The 18,427-nt window shown below is 34.7% G+C and overlaps 1 protein-coding gene across 9 annotated transcripts in view; it reads left to right on the top strand.

The window, feature by feature from the left end:
• Positions 1–18,427, top strand: part of PDE1A (phosphodiesterase 1A) — a 323,372-nt gene that overhangs the window by 281,554 nt on the left and 23,391 nt on the right. The window contains exons 15-16 of one of the 9 annotated variants that reach the window (XR_012072717.1): positions 9,899–10,092; positions 11,817–11,955. The exons of the other annotated variants lie outside the window; for them this stretch is intronic. The gene's annotated coding sequence lies outside the window, so the exon portion shown is untranslated. The remainder of the gene's footprint in view (positions 1–9,898; positions 10,093–11,816; positions 11,956–18,427) is intronic. 9 annotated transcript variants of the gene reach the window in all.

Here is an 18,427-nt window from a genome sequence, read left to right as displayed (position 1 = left end):
GAATTTAAAATAAAGCATTTAGTTTTATCAAATGTCTTTTCTGTAGCTTTTTAATATAATTCATATGATTTTCCTTTTGAACTGGTTTATATAGTGAACTATATTAATAGATTTTCTAATGTTGAAGCATCTTGTATTCCTTGGATAAACCCAACTTACTGGTTACATATTAACTTTGTAAAAAAGTACATATTACTTTCACTGGCATTAAAAAAAATCTGTATGTGTAGGTGAGATTAGTCATTGGTTTTCCTTCTCATACTGGCCGTGTCTGGTTTTGGTGTTGAGGTTCCACTAGCCTCATAAAATGAGTTGGAGTCTTAAAATTCTTGAGTTTATGTGAGATTGAAATTGACATTGAATATTTGGTAGAATTACCCTTAAGCCTAGTATTTTCTTTGTGGAATAATTTTTTATCTGCTAATCCAGTTTCCTTAATGTTTATATAGGATTATTTAAGTTATTTAGTTTTTAGGGTCTTTTTTAATGTTATGAAATATAGCATACCCCAAAAGAATATATAAAAACATATATGTACTACTTATATGTAAATACAGTATACATTCTTATACTAGACAGTCATTGTCATAGCTTACATGCAATAATATGCTGGCAAAGTTTAACAACTGGCTTTAAAAAAGTATATATATATACATAAGTATATATTATATATACAGATTTATTATACTTTTAATTAATATAATGTGTAGCACATAATTTATAAGTAATAATAAAATATACAATAGTCCTTATTGTAAATTCTATATAACTAATGATTCTCACAGAATGCTTTCATTGATTTTTGCTGAACTCTGTGTCTATTGTCAACTTATGGTTGCCACTGACAAATGAGTGTCATTCAGACTGGTATTTCCATTTTTGTCAAGAAGTGAAACAAAAGTATAAAAAGCATATGTCAGAACTTAGAAAATATGGAAGACATATGCGAACTTCAGTTATTCATCAAAAATGCAAATGATTCCTTGGTCATTTAATTGGATAATGGTATTTGAATATGGAAAAAAATTTCCCCCAATTTTTTTGCTATTTATAGTGTAGCAGCTATAGACATGACATACTTATATTTAATCTCTATTTTTTCATTCTCCGCATCACTTTAGACAACAGTAAAACAATAAATCGAGTCCCAATTCCTAAAGTTTGATGATATCCATGGTGTAAACATTCCTACCTTGGTCTGTTTCAAGCTATCCATATAACTTCTCTGAACATGGAGTCGGGAGAAAGTGAACATTATATATTTGCATCATAGAAGATATGGTAGAAATAATTAATCTCAAGACATAGATAATAGTTACATGTATCAAAATAATTAGGAAATAATGTTTTAAGTATTTATCACCTTTGTTTTTAATACAACTTATTTAATTGTAAGTTTATGTAATTTTATTTTTAATAATGACTAGGTGTAACAACTAGCTTGTAAAATTTCTAAAATGTAGCAGTTGGGTCTCGGAAGCTTGTACAGGCCAGATTCAACATAGTGCTTCCTGTAAAGCTTCATATGAGCCACATCTACCCTCACCTCCTTTATCTTGCTGATTCAGTTTCCATTTCTCTTCTCCTCACTTGCTTGCCTTACTCTGGCCACACTAATCTCCTCTGTTCTTTTGCTTCTGTTCCTTCAACATGTCAGATACCTTCCTGCTGTTAAGAGCTTTGTACCAGCATCTTTCTTAGAAACGCCCTCCCCCTAATACAGCACAACTGCTTCCCCCTCTTCTTCCAAGTCCAGCTTCAGTTGTTGCCGTGCCAGTGAAGCCTCCCCTGGAAAAATATTTCAAATTCCACCCACATTCCTCCCTTGCCTCCTACTGCTCCCCACCAACTATTTTCCCATGACACATCACTGTCTAGTCTATAAATAATTGATTTATTACACTCAATTTTTATTGTCTCTCTTCCCCATTGAAAATAAGGTTCATGCGAACAAGGATGTTTGCTTTGATCACTGTTCTATCTAGGCTCCTAGCACAGTGGCTGTCACAAATGCAGAACTCAAATAATTATGTGTTGAAAATAAAAGGGGAGAGAGAGGAGAAGGGAGGGGTGGAGGGAGGAAGAAAGGAAGGAAGGAAGGAAGGAAAGAAGGAAGGAAAGAGTAAAAGAGAAAAGGAAGGAGGGAGGGAGAAAACCTACCATCTACGCCAAGAAATAGAATACTGCCATGCCATAGTGGTTCTTCAGTCCTTCTCTCACCATTTTTTTCCTTCTCTCACTCTCATGATTTAGTCGTTACCCTGGATTTTGTGATAATTATACCTTTCTCTCTCTTTTTTTTTTTAGCTGTTACTCCTCTTTGTGAAACCTTAAACAATACACAGTTCAGTTTTGTTTATTTTAAAACTTGGTATAAACAGAATCATGCCATAAATACTCACTTATGAATAGCTTTTCCACTCAATGCCGTGCTTTTTGAGAATTATCCATGATGACCCAAATAGCTGTTGTCTATTTCAGGAGAGACTTTTTTTGGATCTCGTCAGAAAAAAATGAGACAGATTTTTTTTTTTAAATGTATCCAAATACCGTGCAGGATTTCTTTTAAATCTTAAATCTTTCTGGTAGTATACAGCATATATAGATTTCTAAGTCCACAAATCAGGTGCACAAATAATGTAACTTCAGCTTTTCTGTGACCAGACATAGTTTCTAGCTGAAGTCCCCTTTGTTTCATGTTTGAAGAAAACATAAGCCTATTGTTTAGATGTTTTAATGGAATCAGAGTAAGCCTGGCCAATTTAGGATATTGGGGGGAAATTGGGATTCTTTTTACCTCCTTTTTTTCCTTCTTTAGATGGTTTTGAAGTCCCTAGGGACTAATGAGGTATTGAGGATTTGGGTTAAGTACCAGGTCCTTGTTTCCCTTCTGGACTCTTCCTCTCCTCTTCCCAGTATACCCTCCCCTCTGCTTCTGACACTGGACCTCTTGTTTCGACCATTTATAGGCCATCAACCCTTTGTTCTCCCCAGCCTGCTTACTCTCTCTCTCATTCTCTTTCTCTTAATGCTTAGCAGGGCCAGAGAACAGGCTGCTCTTCCTCACATATCCTGAAAACTTCAGGGCGCTCCCAGACTCCCTCTTACCCTAATATTCCTTATAGCCACCTCTACCCTATGCCTTGCACACTGAGAACACCTACCTGGCTGCCACCTCTCAGGATTCCAGATAATGTCTCCTCTACTCCTGGATCCCTGGATTTATCCCTAAATCTTTTCCACTTTTCCACTTAGAAATAACCCTCCATGTGACAGGTCTGGCAAAACCCAGGATCCTGTCTCAAAGGCTTTAAATTTCTAGCTCTCTTATCTCTTCCAACTCTTTTCTCTCCCTCATCTTCCTTTGGTTCCAGAGGAATGGAGAAAACTGCCCCTGGAACAATGAGTCAGATCTTTCCCACCTTCAGTCTGAAGGCTACCCTTACGCTGCTTGCTTGCTCTTGATGAAGACCTCAGACCATACCTTGTAGTAACCTATAAGGAAAAAGAATATGAAAAGGAATATATGTATGTATATGTATGACTGAAACATTATGTACACCAGAAATTGACACACCATTGTAAACTGACTATACTTTAATAAATTAAGAAAGAAAGAAAGAAAGAAAGAAAGAGAAAGAAAGAAAGAAAGAAAGAAAGAAAGAAAGAAAGAAAGAAAGAAAGAAAGAAAGAAAGAAAGAAAGAAAGAAAAGAAAAGAAAAGAAAAGAAAAGAAAAGAAAAACAAAGAAAGGAAAGGAAAGGAAAGGAAAGAAAAGAAAAGAAAAGAAAAGAAAAGAAAAGAAAAGAAAAGAAAAGAAAAGAAAAGAAAACCTCAGTCCATGTCCAGGAAATGAGAAACCTAGCTGTCTTCTGGAGGTGTGGGTAGGGAGGTACAGAGCTTAGCTAAGTATTTTCCAAGAAAATTTGTCCGATTCATGGATATGGCTTTTGAATGTGAACTCTAAGAGTGTATGCTTTGTTTCTGAGTACTTTAGTAACAAACCTGTGTCCACTTGTCTGAATGGACATAGACCATGGTGACCAGTAAGTAGGAAGAAAGCCAGGTTTGTTAATAGTTCACCATATCAGCTTATCAACCAGGCAAAACAGCTTTTGTATTTGTTTCAAGAGAGAATTTAAAAATAAAGTGTAATCATTAAATTGACTTTATTGAAAACAATATTACCTGATTAACATTTATCAAGTATTTTTTACCACTTTGCAAGAAAAATAAAAATCAGAGTTTCATTTTTCTTTTACTTTGAATGCTTTAAAACTGAATCATGTGATACAAATTGAGATAAGTTTAAGTTCTTTGAGGTTTTCCAGTGTGGGTAATAGTTTTAAAAAATGTTTCAGAGGGAAACTGACATTTTTTTGTCACAGAGAAGTATGTTTAAATACATAAAGCAAAATATGAGGCAACCTTCTCTGTTTTGTACTAAGGTCCAGGGCAATCTTAAAACATGTTAGGAACTTAAATTCAGTTAAACTTTTTTTCCTAGAAAATAGTTACAGGATCATAAAAGTCAGTTTAAAAAATCTAGCACTGTAACATTATATAAATAGCCAATTAGCTCTCATTTCCAGTCAGTTTCTAACTGAGGGAACTGTAGGGACAAAATGTAAGAAATGGTCATCTCACACACCCCCACTGACTCCCACAGATTCTGTTGTCCATTTTCAAAGTTCCACAGTTTGAATCAGGCTGATTCCTCCCTTTGGTTTCATAGGGTGTGAAAAAGTTGTCATGGGAACTGAAGGGAGCAATCCCATCCGAACCTACCCTTCTCCTTTGCTTCCCTGGGGAAAACCTGGATCAATGTCCATGGGCATCATCAGGAAACAAGGCTGAGTGGCTTGAGACTCTGTTCCCAAAACCTTTAGGGCACTTAGAAAGGCTTCCTGAGTGAGTATTTCCAATTGTCTTTCGGGCTGATAGATGATAAACTACTCAGAAGAATAAATACGATTGTTAGCCTAAGTGAGCATCACATGCAAACCAGTTACACAGCAGTACTTTCACTCTCAAAGACCTGCACTCTTATCTCCTAGATCTTTGTTAGAGCTCGGGGTACATTTTTCCCCCCTTTGCCTGTAAGCCCTATTAGTCCCTAGTAGTACACCTGATCCTACTACATCTGTTGCTTAAAGAATAAAAACAGACTTTTTGCAAGACCAAAAACATGTCCATGTTACTTTGTATTGAATTACTTTAAAAGATTATATGTATAAATATTTGTTCATAAAATATTTCAGTTACCCTTTTCCATTATCATTTTATAGAACATAATTCATTTTATGTTGTAGCTTTCAAACTCCCAGGACTGTGAATCCTAAGCATCTTTTTGAGAAAATACATGCATACTTCTTAGATATCAAAATGGATAAGTAAGTCAAACAGAGGGAAGCAAAGTCTTTCAGAGATAAAAATGAGAGCTCATTCTCAGTTTCTCTAGAATTATGGTTCAAAAATGTAATTGACAGTTTAAATGAGATCTTGCTAGTAATTTTTAAATCATATATTTAAAATTACTAGTAAATTTAATGGTGTATTTATTTTCTTGTTCTTACTTCTAATTGAATTTCTTCAGCTAATATTCTACATAATATCAGCACAGTAGAGCAAGAGTGTGCATTTGATAGAACGGACATTTGGAAGATCAGAATTATAAAGTTCTAAGATCAGAATTATAAAGTTCTAAGTTTGTAGAAGAGCTTAAGTAACAGTTCACACAGTGAGTGTATGCTTGTGTGTCATTCATTCATTCACTCATTTGTTTATTGCAAAGGCATAACTCAATAGTTTTCATATTAGCATCATTGGGGCACTTTTTAATTTTTATTTTTATTTTTATATAATTTTTAAATGTTACTTTCCATTACAGTTATTACAAAATATTGGCTATGCTTCCTGTGTTGTACAATACATCCTTGAGTCTATCTTATACCCAATAGTTTGTGCCTCCCACTCCCTGACTCTCTATTTTATGTTTTAAAAGTTCAGCATGGCTTATCTCCAGTTCATAGAGGTAGATCAAAACAGAACACTTCTGTGCATTTAAATGAATGCAGAGGACATTGAGGAGATGGCAGGAAACTTCATCAGCTCATGGTCAAGACAAGCCAATGATAGATATGGATCTGCGCCAACTTCACCCTGGCAAGCTGTAGTCAGGAAAAGCAGTATGTACCTTGTTAGTGCTATCCCTTTAAATATCTAGGGCTTGGGTCACATGACTCTACCCTGGAACATTTGTCTTCTCCCGGGAAAGTCAGTGGACTTTCTCTCAATCTTCATCCTTGTTCTTTCCTCCTCATGGAATTCACTTCTTGGGTCCCCTTCTCCACTTTGCTTATTAAAATCCCCACTATCTTCCAGAACTCCATTAAAATGCCCTCTCCAAGAAGCCTATCACTTAGTTATGTTAGTAGAGCTGTCTTATCTGTACTGCAGTTGGAGTACTTATTAGGTTCTACTTTGCAAGTCCCAAAATGGGAAGAGAAAAATGTATTCAGAAGGGGTATGCCATAGTCAGAGTTGGAACAGGAATGGGAGTGGCACAGATCCAGAATATGTTTCGACTTACACATGCCATGGGGGGATTCTGACATTCCCCTTTGGAAATGTGCACCATCCTCCACCCAAGGAGAACCACTATACATTATGAGATACTACAATTGGAATGTGTTACACATGCTAAAACTATGGAGCCTGACAAAAAATAGAGAACTATTAATAATTTCATTGCAAAAACATTTACAGGGGTCTACTATGTGCAACACAAATGCCTGTAGATTTTTTTCAAGAGCAGAGCTCATGGGATGTTCAGCTTTAGATCTTTGATAGCTTTTGCTCTGGGACAGGTTAAGAGCTCTGTCAGTGTTGAGCAGAGGAGAGGTGACTCCACTCTAGGAAATTCTGACTTTAACAGTGAGTCCATGTAAATGAAAAGGTATTACCCACTATGCTGTACCAGAATTTCTTTGTTAGCTAAAAGAGCTAAAATAAACCTACAGATAAATGGCTAAAGGAAAAACTAAATGTAGGAGACATTTCCCCAAATCTCCTTCTCTTGTTCATTGTCTGCACTGACTATTCAGACACCCACAACTTAGTCCCTTGCTCAAATTCTACTTTGAGATATGAGTAATAACTGCAAGGGCTCACAGGAGTTTTGTAGCCTCTGAAAACTCTAGGGTAAGAAGTGTGAAAGTGGCCGTTGGGGAGTGGAGAAGTGGTGATGGGGAAGAGAGTGGTAGGAGGATGTTGCACTGTGAGTGAAGATGATGGGGGAAGATTACACATGTGGGCAGGAGGTAGGGACAGCTCTCTGAGACAGTTCCCCTTTCAGGTGCTACTCTCGTCCAGCAAGTGGAAGCAGATTTTGACTGGGTCCTTCACACTGCTCACACTAGGCTAGGTTTGAGACTTTGTCATTTCCCCTTAATAATTAACCCAGTTCCCAGTACATTGGAAGCTTTGTTGTCTTAATATTACACTTTAGAGAAAAATGTAAATCTCTTCATTTGTCACTGCTCAGCTCTATTCTTTCTCCAAAACCTCTAATCTTACTTTCCTCTTGTCTTAAGATCTTTCCTCCTCTATTTCCCCTCTCTGCCTCTAAAATTCCATCAGTTGCACAAAACAACTTAGTTCTGATCTCAAATTTCAGTCGTTCAACAGAACAAAAGCCTGACAGTTGGCCTAAAATAATACCTATAGTTCTTCGAGAATGCCTGGGAGTGTCTGGGGTGATCTTAGTTTGGTTATTATTTTCAACTTCATTAGAATCTCTATAAAAAGTTTAATTTTCTACTACCATCAGGACAATTTTCAAAAACTTAATCACTGTATCTGTGATCTACCTTTGTACTCAGAAAATCAGCATACAAGTTACTAATAAGTTAGATGTTTTCTTATTTTTAACATAATTTATTTGAAATGTATTGAATATATAACAATACTGTAGTCAAGCAGGTTTATTTTAAATCATGTATTGCTAGAAAATCTCATGGATTTTTCTCAAAAGGAAACAAAGGATCTTGTATCATTGCTTAAAAAGTAAAAAACAAAACTAGAAGTTTTTCGCACCAGAAAGAAATGTTTAAAATTGATGGAAAAGCATTAAAATTTTAAAAGATCATATTTACAGTATGATTGGCATGACATTTTAATAGATTGTGGTAAGTTCACTAATTAAATCTTATGTATTGTTATTTGTATTTGAAATATCTTAAAATGTAATATTGCATATTATATACAGTAAGTGCTTTTGTAATTATGTTGGTATTAATGCTAAAGAAAATGCAAATTCACATTCTGCTAAGTACGTATTTATTTGGCAGGCAGGATATTGAGTTCTGCCACCGTCATTATCCTTTTTAATCAGCAGGAGAACTTTATGATTTAGGTAGCATCACCACATAACATTGAGAAAACTAGGGTCTAGGGGAGGTAGGTCAGCCACCCAAGTCACAGGTTTGCACATGTACTATAAATGAATCTATCCTTCTCATTTCTTTTCAGCTTCATATAATACACAGAAAATAGCAAATTGGTAGGAGTAAATCCAGAAAGAGGAAAACATTTCTTATGAAAACTTACTTGAGACTAGCATAATTTCTTCATCAAATCTACTTGTCTAATCCCAACATAACTGACCCCATGAGCTTTCAGATACACAGGCTATATCTTACAGGCATTTTTGTTTAAAAAATGTTGAAAATTATGAATTTGGGAGTGCAGTTTAACATCATTTATTGATTCACCCATTGGTAATTTATACAAACACTTTTTACAGCAGCTCTACATGAGAAGACTTGTAGTCTGATAAAACTGAGGCTCAGTAAACCTAAGTTATTTGTCTAAATTCATACAAGTAGTCTTTGAAAAAGCTGGGATTTCTACCTAGTTTGTCTAAATTCGAAGCCAGTAACCTGGATAGTTTCTAGATTATCTTCTAGAAGATAAGCGTGACAAGTTGGTTTTCCTACATTTTCTAAACTTTCTTCCCGAGCAGAAGGCTTGTCCGAGCTGTCGATGGAGGAATTATAACAACTGCAGAATTTAGGGACATTTTAAATAATTTGCTCCAGTGTATATAATTCCCCCCCCCCGTATTTGCATGGACAATAAAACTCGGAAGAAGTGCAGAAGAGGTGGGTTTACTTCCCCCACTGATTATTAGTTGGCTCAGTGATTAATGAAGAAATGGTTTCCCCAAGGGTGGTAGGGCTAGGACAAGCAGAGGTCTGGGCTGGTAGGAAGATGAGTGGAAAGGAGGTGAGGTCCTTACACAATTTGGAATTGGAGCTGGTCTCTGAAGCTGACTTATCTAGGGACAACTTTGAAATATTAAGCATAGTTGAAAGTAGGAGATAAGTTATTTCCAAAAGATTCCACAGATTGTCTCTACCTATCTTATTTTAGTGATCACTTTCAAGTGTATACAAATATTGAATTATTTCGTTGCACATCTGAAACTAGAATAATGTTATATGTAAATTATACATCAGTTTAGAAAAATAGCCTCTAATTAGATTCTGAGACTGTCTACTGTAGTTGAAATCAACTAGAATTGAGCACCCTGGGAATCCAGGCTTTTTAGGCAACAATTCAAATGCAGAAAAGAATAAGTTGAATTAGGAAAAAAAAAAACAAAGAATCATCTCAGGATCACCACTGATGAATGAAAAAAGTCACAAAAGATTTCATGGAAAAAAGTAAAATATTGAAAATTAAGAAAAATATATCAATTATATTTATCTTGATAATTTTACCACAATAATTCCTACAAACATGGCTGATTATAAATGCTAATTACAATTTAGTTTTTCACAACTTCTTTACGGCATTTTCAGTAGACTGATAAAATTAGTACCTTTTTGTTCCAGAAGCAAAATCCAGTTCACAGAAGTGTTAAGTTTTCCTGATCAGTAAACACCTTTAAGTAAAACCTCATGCATGATGGCAGCTCTAGTTTGAGCAAAAGACTTGCAGATTTTAATCCATTTGCTGGAAGTCTACCAGGCCCTGTGAGAGAAAGGAAACCCATGTTTGCATGGGTTTAATTGGCGTCACAAACCACGTAAGTCACAAACTCCTTGGCTGATCTGGCTCAACTGTTATGGCTAAATCAGCATCTTTATGTCTTCATATATCTGTTTAAATGGCATTTTGTGGCATTTCTCTTTACTAAGATAATACAGTGTGTGCCAAAAATTTTCTTTGAGCAGTTAACTCACTAATTTTGTCATTTCTGCAATAAAATTTATCCATATATTTTTACTTTGGGGTTTTTCCCCCAAAACATCAAAAAGGTAAGTTAACTTTCAAAAACTTAGTTTATCTTTTATTTTAATTCTACCATTTGTCCTTCTGAACAAATGCTTTAATAGATTTCTGCTATTTAAAAAAATGAATCATAAAGGTTTTAAGGGACAGATATCCTTGAAAAATGTTTATATTTTAGTAGATGTAAATGGCAGGGATGAAATGGCTTGATATATTGGGATTTGTGTGTGTGTGTGTGTGTGTGTAATTTGAGAATGACTTGTCCAGTAGATAATTCAGTTTACAGTTAGCCATATTATTTCCCTCCTCAAAAATTTATTTTTTTAAGAGTTACTCTTCTCCACCTTCTTTTCTGTGATCCCCTAACTGTTGACTTAATGGTTATTGTACTAATAGGAACAACCCAATAATTAATTATCTGAGACTGGCTGGTGTCTAATACTGAAGGATGTATTTTCCCAGAGAAATTTATTTATTCTTACTCTCTGGCTCTGCCTTCAGGGAAAAAAAAAACCTATCATGTAATCATCAGATTTAATTTCAAAGATAAGGCATATACTCATACTGAGGAAAGACAAAAAACATAGCAGGTATTACATTATACCCAGGAGAGTAGAGTTAGGATCCAGAAACCTGGAACTAGACTATCTTATTCAATCCTGTTCCCATCACTTACTTGCTATGTAATCAAACAAGTTATTTAATCTGTCTCAGTTTGCTCATTTCTAAAGTGAGGATCATAAAAATAGCTGTTACGAGAATTAAGTAAGTTAGTACATGTAAAGTCTTTAGAATTTAGTGTTTTCTACAGTAATTCTTATTATTTTCTTGAGCTCACATATATGCCTCCAAACTATATGGTGGTCTTTTAGAAGGCTCCTTTGAAAAGTATATGATGGAAAAATACTGTCTGCAAAAACATTTTGATGTGAGTTTATGCTTAACTCATGAGAAAACATGCAATGGATCAATTCCATCAATCAACTGAGTGAATTGCTTTATGGTGAATTGATCTTGACTCTTCTATCAACTTCCAGTCTTAGTTAATCCATCAAAATAGCCTGTAGAGTATATCTTCCAAATATCTCTCCAATCCACTCAGTTTTCTGCATGAATAAATGGAGGAATGGAATTGGCTTATTCAGAATAGATGGGGCAGCTACCCAATTTGTACAGCTGAAGATGAACCACTTTTATCTAAATACTTTCTGTTGAAGATTCTGCCACTTAAGATACTTGCATTTACTTTTTCTTCAGGAAAAGAAAATAATTCTAAAAAAAGAGTATTCTGCAGACCTAAATGTTTTCAAAAAGAAAAGATTTTAACTAATCCAGCAAACTTGGTTTATGGCAATTCACTTCTTTCCCAAAAGAATATTTTACCATCATAGTTATTATCCCTTAGAGTTTGCCTAGACTGAGACCTTATATACAGCCCAAACTCATTGGTTCAGAATTTACTTCTTCTAGGACTGTTGTTCATACTTTGGCTAATATAATTTTCCCTGTTGACTATAGGAACCTAGGAAATTCCCAGAAATCATGCAAAAAAGATTTATAGCTGAAGTCTCTGACTTTTCTTAGTTATATGTAATTTCTCTGAAGAAATTATGAAAAATGAAGGAGAAAGGAAAAGTGATCCAAAAGATCTCCTCAGGTAAAGTTTAGTATATAAGCCTTCTAGGGAAAATGGTGAAAACCTTCAAGAATCTGATGCTCAAACTTTGTTTCCAAATCATCTTTAAAACCCAATCAAGGCTCAGTTTCAGAAAGCAACTTGTAGTGAGTGATCTTGGAAGGCTTGCACTAATTTCGATTTGTATCCAGAAACTTCTGTGAAAGTAAAGAGAGAAATTCAGCACAAGGACCCAGTCAGTAATATTATCTCATCTCTCTGGACATGGGATTCGTTTGGAAGGGTCCTGTGTTCCCATATCACCCTTTCATCCTGGGCTGTGCTTCTATAAAACCTGCAGGTCTGCTGATTAGAGAAAATCCAGAGTCATCAGTAAGGAGTAGAAATCTCATCAAATAAAAGAAGCTTAATGAGAATAAGGTAATAGTTTTGATGGTTTTGGCACAGAGCACTCACGATTTATTTTAAATAAGTTCACCTACATCATGAGAGTAATCCTGTTAGATTAGCTGTTATAGGTTAGAGACTGCTCCACTCCCACAATCTTGGCTACATGCTGTAGATCAATAAAGTGCTTTGTGACTAATTGCTTAAAGTGCTTTCATTTTAAAGCATGGGTTTACAATTTATAAATGTACTGTAATAGGAGCAAATTGCATATATGACCAAGAAAAGTAATTTATTCTACTGCTTTCAACAACTATAAGTAGATAAGTCTCTCTCCACACATTCCTTCAAATAACCCCTTGTTTTAGCCAGCCTAAGTTCGAAAAGAACATGTACACAGAAGATAGAAATAGCATGGAAGGCATTTTGTATGAACACTAGTCTTTCTCTTTCCAAATTAAAGTTTAGCTGGATATGTGAGATTGATTTCTATTTTGGGTGATTCTTAGAACTTAATCAATGTAGCGACCAACTACGCTCTCCAGGATTTAGTGACCTAAAGCTGAATAAGACAGGAAAAACAGTTAATTGTTTGGACATTTAGTATTCCCAAGTCAATTCAGTCTACATTTGTCAAGCAGTATTTGTAGAAATCATCAGAGACATCTAGTGACTCCTAGAATTTTGGATTATGCATGCCACCGATATCTTCTCTTTTTTTCTGTAGTAAGTACCTACTTGCTGAACATTATGTATTCAGCTTGATGAAGAGTGTAAGTGGTTTTACCCTCAAAGGGAAAAATTAACAAAATCAAAGGAGACATACTTTCCTGATTCTCATCTTCCCCAGATGGAAACTCATGTAAAAAGGTGCACTGTCCTCTGAAGAATTTGACCATAAACACCAAAAAATAAGAAGTGTGTGATGTTTGTTGTCTCTAAGTTAGAAGCAATTCATGGCTCTATGTGTGAATATGCAAGGAAAACAGTGTATGCACTTTGCGATCCCTAAGGTTTACAGTGGATGGTTGGCTCTGGTGTTGCAGGTTGGAGCATCAGAAATCACTGAGACAAAAATGATGGCAATGTTTTCACATTTACACCTTTTGATTTTTTAAGCATAGATACTTACTACTTCAGTTACATATTTATACTGGATTTTAAATTGAATAACTTCTTATTACTCTTGGAATCGTGAATCTCAGTTCTTTCCCCTCTGTGGTATTAGAAAAGAACATGTGGGTCCTTCTTACAGACCACTTTGAAATCCCCCTTAGTGTAGACCTCATGGGGGCCTTGGGATTTGAGTCCTTCTTAGCCTGTCTTCTGCTGTAGGTTTTACTACAGAGAGCAATAGTAAAGACTTTATTTTGTAGAAAGTGCTGCTCACGTGCTTCTTACTATCAAACTGCTCATTCTTCTCTGAAGAACTGAATTCTGAATTTTAATAACTTGTCAGAGCAAGAAGATGAAAAATGTCATGTTTACCCCACACTGCTTAACTTGAATCTTTGCAGTTGTATTTCTCCAGACAACACAAAATGCTTTCGCTCTTTCAGACTCAAATGGGCCCCTTTAGGTCAGGGAGTTAGCACTGTGTGACCAAACTTTCCAGTTTAGTACAGAGTCTGAGGTTGAAGGCCAAACTCTGCTCCTTAGATACTATCTGACCTTTGACAATAGAAATTGTTGGGAGGATTAAATTATAAAATATAAGAAGCACTTAGCATGTGTTTGGGACATACTAAGTACACTGTGAATGTTAGCTACCTTTTTTCTGTTGATGCTAATATTATTATTATTAATAATAAACTTTTTCATTATTACTCATTAATCTATATTCTTTACACAGATCACTTGTGATTTAATAAATCAATATAAAATGGCACATTCATTTTAAAATACATGTAGACAGACTTTAATGAGTTTAAAATTTAAAGGTTTTGTATCTTTCTAAAGATTTTATATAAAAGGGGCCAGAATTGTAAATCTGATCACATCTTCTTCATGCCATATATGAGTCTGTTTTAAAACACAAGCACTCAGAACCTGATGGAAAGTTGTAGATCAGAGATTGCAGGTAAGTAGGAAATTGTATAATGTGCAAGCCTCATTGGTTTTTCTTTCTGACATTGTTAAAGTTGAGCAATTTGAGAAATAATGTCAGATAGTAAGTAATATTATGTTATAAAATCCCACCTTAAAAGTAGACCCTTCAACTATTTTTTTTAACTTTCAAATTGAGAAGTGGTGACAAGGCAGCAAAATCAAGAATTGATCTTTTAATAATTCCCTAGAGCCAGTAAACATGAATGATACTCTGTTCTGCACATATAGGAGAGTGAGAATTAATGGCTTGTTTTAGAACAATGCCCCTCAGGACTTTTTGCAGGATTATCTATCATTAAAACATGTTCAATTATGTTCAGTATTCCCCATTTAGGCACAAAAGTGAATTTACATATTGACATACTTGAACATTTTTACTGAAAGCAATTGAAATCTTTTTTCTTTTTTCTTAATCTAGTTTTAAATAGAAAACCCAATTAACTGGAATACTAAAAGCAAAGCCAAAATGTTTCTACCATTTTACAATTTTTTTCCCAAGTTTTAACTTTTGAAACTATTTCAGACGAATACCTAAAATGGGTATTCTTCATGTATTTTTTACTCTTATCAAATATTTTTAAAATGTGAATTTTTGGCACACCTCTCAGACTCAGTTTTCATCCCATCTTTTCCCTGATTGACAAACTAGTGAAGGCCCATATTGCCTCTCACATTAAATTGGTTCTAAGAGCCAAGTCTTAAAAATGCACAACTGGTTCCTACCACTATTTACAGCATACAAAGTATGATTTGAATGAGCTTCATTTCACTAGCCTAGATCTTCTTTCTCCATTGCTACCCTCCCAGCTTCCCTACCTTCTAAGATAATTTTTTTTAAAAATGTGATTCAATCAAAGAAAATCTGTCTGTGAGTAAGAGCATTTCAACAGGTAAAAGGATGACACTGAAGGAGAAATTATCGCTTCAGCCAGTGAAGGGACTCTGAGTCAAGTTTTCTCAACTGGGCTTCACTTCTTCCTCAGCACATCTTTTTCATTCCTATCTTCTTCACCTCACTTCTCCACTTTCCTCATTAGGAGAACATTCCTATCCTCACGCCACCGAAACATACGTAGGCTCTAGGCCCATTTTTAGACCGAACTCTTTTAAGGAGCCAGCTTACTACCTCCTACTTAAATTCTAGTTTCAATGGAGCAACACTGAGATTTCCGGCTTTGATATGGGATTACCTCCCCAGGTTGAGTGAAATTTCATTGAATGGCAAATGAATATACATAGAGATCTTTCATTTTCCAGAGATTACCTGTAGAACTTATCACGTCTTTAGGTGCCTACTATGTGTGCACTGAGAGTCATTCTGGAGTTTGCTAATGTAAATAAATCTATGTGTTTTGTATTGCTTTAGTGGATCAAAAAAAATTTAGTCATCTCTTGATTTGTATCTTACATAACACTTTATGAAATAAGGTGTTACTTCTAACTTTAAGGGTTGGGACTAACAAGTTTGGAAAGGGGTGCAGTTTTCTTCAGCAGCCTCACCTTCTTTTTCTTCTTCTCTCTCTCTTTAGTGTTCAGTCCTCCTTCTGTTTATTATTACCTTCATGTGTGCCAAAAATTTTAGCTTCAACCAGAAAATATGCAACTGTTTCCCCTTAAGATACATTTAAATTGAGCATTTTCCCCTGGTGTTGAAGATTTCTTATTCCCAAACTATAAGGTAAATTATATTATACAAATGCAAAAACACTGATTAGAATCAGAAGCTGTGATTTACCCTACACTAAACATTTCTCCAATAACTGTAACTTGAATCCTAGATCATCAGTTCCTTCTAGTTATTGGCAATATAAGCTACATAAATGGATCAAAAGTAAAGCTGAACCAATCTAGACAGATCTGCCTGCATGAAGAAATACTGCTAGACACAGCAATCTTATGAAGAGATGAGAATGCAGTATAACTCAGACCTAATATTTCTGTTAAAAAGACTGCAGAAACCAATTTTATACTAAGTATTTTTCAAACACTATTTGCTATTACTACTAAATCTGGAAAATTAACTAGAGTATTTTTTTAAGGTATAATATGGCAGTTTGTCTCCCAAACTCTTCCAGGCTGTGGTGCCTTGGAGCAGTCAGTTATCCCTTCTGATCATGTGTTTCTCATTCCAAAAATGGAAATTATGGTGATGGTTTTCCTACTCACATGCAGGGATTGTTGGGTCAGCCAAAGGAGAAATATATGAATGCAAATATAAATCATTAAATTGAATCAATTACTGTGTTTTTATACCTACAGAAGAAATGATCTTTTTGTTAATTATGAATTCTGTGTATTAAAAAACATAACAGGTATATCAAATCTGTTATTTCTTCAGAATTTACCATATAAGACAAAACTAATTTTTAAAAGAGAGTACATTCAAAGACTGTATAAGAAAAATACTAGTAACTAAGAGAATAGCATATAGATATGGTATTGGAATGATTGTACTTTGGAAAATGGTGATACTAAAGGTCAAGATTGTGGCTGGACTTTGTTAGAGAGATTTAGCCACTAGGCAGCCTTGAAATATTGGGCAGATGACTTAACCCTCATCTCACTTACTACAATCATTAATTTCCACCTCATAGGTTTGCTGTGAGAATTCAGAGAATTAAGACAAGTGAAGCACTTAAAATAGTGCCCACCAGCCACCAGTTGTTCACAAAGTGTTATTATTGTTATGTTTTCAAATATATAACAATTTATGCTAACAGACTATTTTTTAAATACAAGAACATAACTGGACAACTGGAGTCTCTAATATCCACTTGGTAGTGTGCCTTATTCCCTGCAAGTATTATTTATATCATCTATGAAGCTAACATACTATGATTCTAATATTATAATTATAATAATTAATAATAATAATAATAAGTTCTAATAGCAAGCTAAGATCTTAAATTAGCTAAATTTAGAGGATTTCTTTTTATTTTGGTAGGTCTATCTCTCCTATGACCACTATCCCCTCCCCTCCCTGCACTTTGCTGACTTTAGACTCTGTTTATAAAGAAAAACTTATGTTTCCAGCAAGTTACTGTTTTTTCAATTCTAAAATTTGAAACTGGTTTAAATGATCATTTCAAAGTCTTTGGATGAACAGAATTATCTAAGTTTCTTTACTTTCACTACCTTTTTTCCTGGCTATCAAATAAGCTTCTGTGCACTTGCTTTAAAAGACCCATTGCATTCATTCCTAAGGGATAGATTCCTATGCATGTAAACTTGCAAGTCTCTTCAGTAAAATGAAATTCCAACTGAAATTTAGGATATCCTTCATTTGTAGACATTTGTGGTATTTGTGTTTGTCACCAATAGAAATCATAAATATTTTCATAATGTATTTAGGTTCATGGAGATACCTTGAAGTATCAATTGATATCATTATTTCAAAATTACATAGATAATAGACCTGCAGCTAGGCCTTGTTATTTTAATGCATTAATAAGGAAGTATATATATTACTGTATTACATCACTAGGATTACTTTAAAATGTTGATAATTATATTTTAATTGTAAGTGAAATCCTTTGTAAGTCTATGTATTTCATTTCATTTATTTATGAATTTTATTTTGAGAAAGGTCTTAGTTTTCACCCATGACTCAAAAATGTTCGGAACCTTGGACTATATGGATGGTTGGTCTTTTACACAGATCACTCTTGAGCCATGAAGATGATCTAAGATGATCTTTAATGAGTTGAAGAATCCAAATCATTTCTTGTTTTCTGACAGGATGATATCAATATGATATGATTTTCTATTTTATGAAAGCCTAAGGGTTGCTTCCAAGTACTGTTATCCAAGTTAGTTGTAAAGTCTTCTACAACTAAAGATTTACTAACTAAAAGTAATATGATTTGAATTTAGGGAGGACTCTAATTCCTAGGCAATCTGGCTGTCATGCAATTGCTTGGCAATGTTGTATCTGTGCCCCTGAAAACATCTGGAATTTTACAGTCTCAAGGAACATACTTTTTTTCAGTGCTTTCTT

This window comes from Vicugna pacos, chromosome 5 (genome assembly GCF_048564905.1).
Source record: "Vicugna pacos chromosome 5, VicPac4, whole genome shotgun sequence".
In the NCBI taxonomy this organism is placed as follows: domain Eukaryota; kingdom Metazoa; phylum Chordata; class Mammalia; order Artiodactyla; family Camelidae; genus Vicugna; species Vicugna pacos.
Note: the sequence above shows the minus strand (reverse complement) of the source record. Positions and strands in the feature narration are given on the sequence as shown.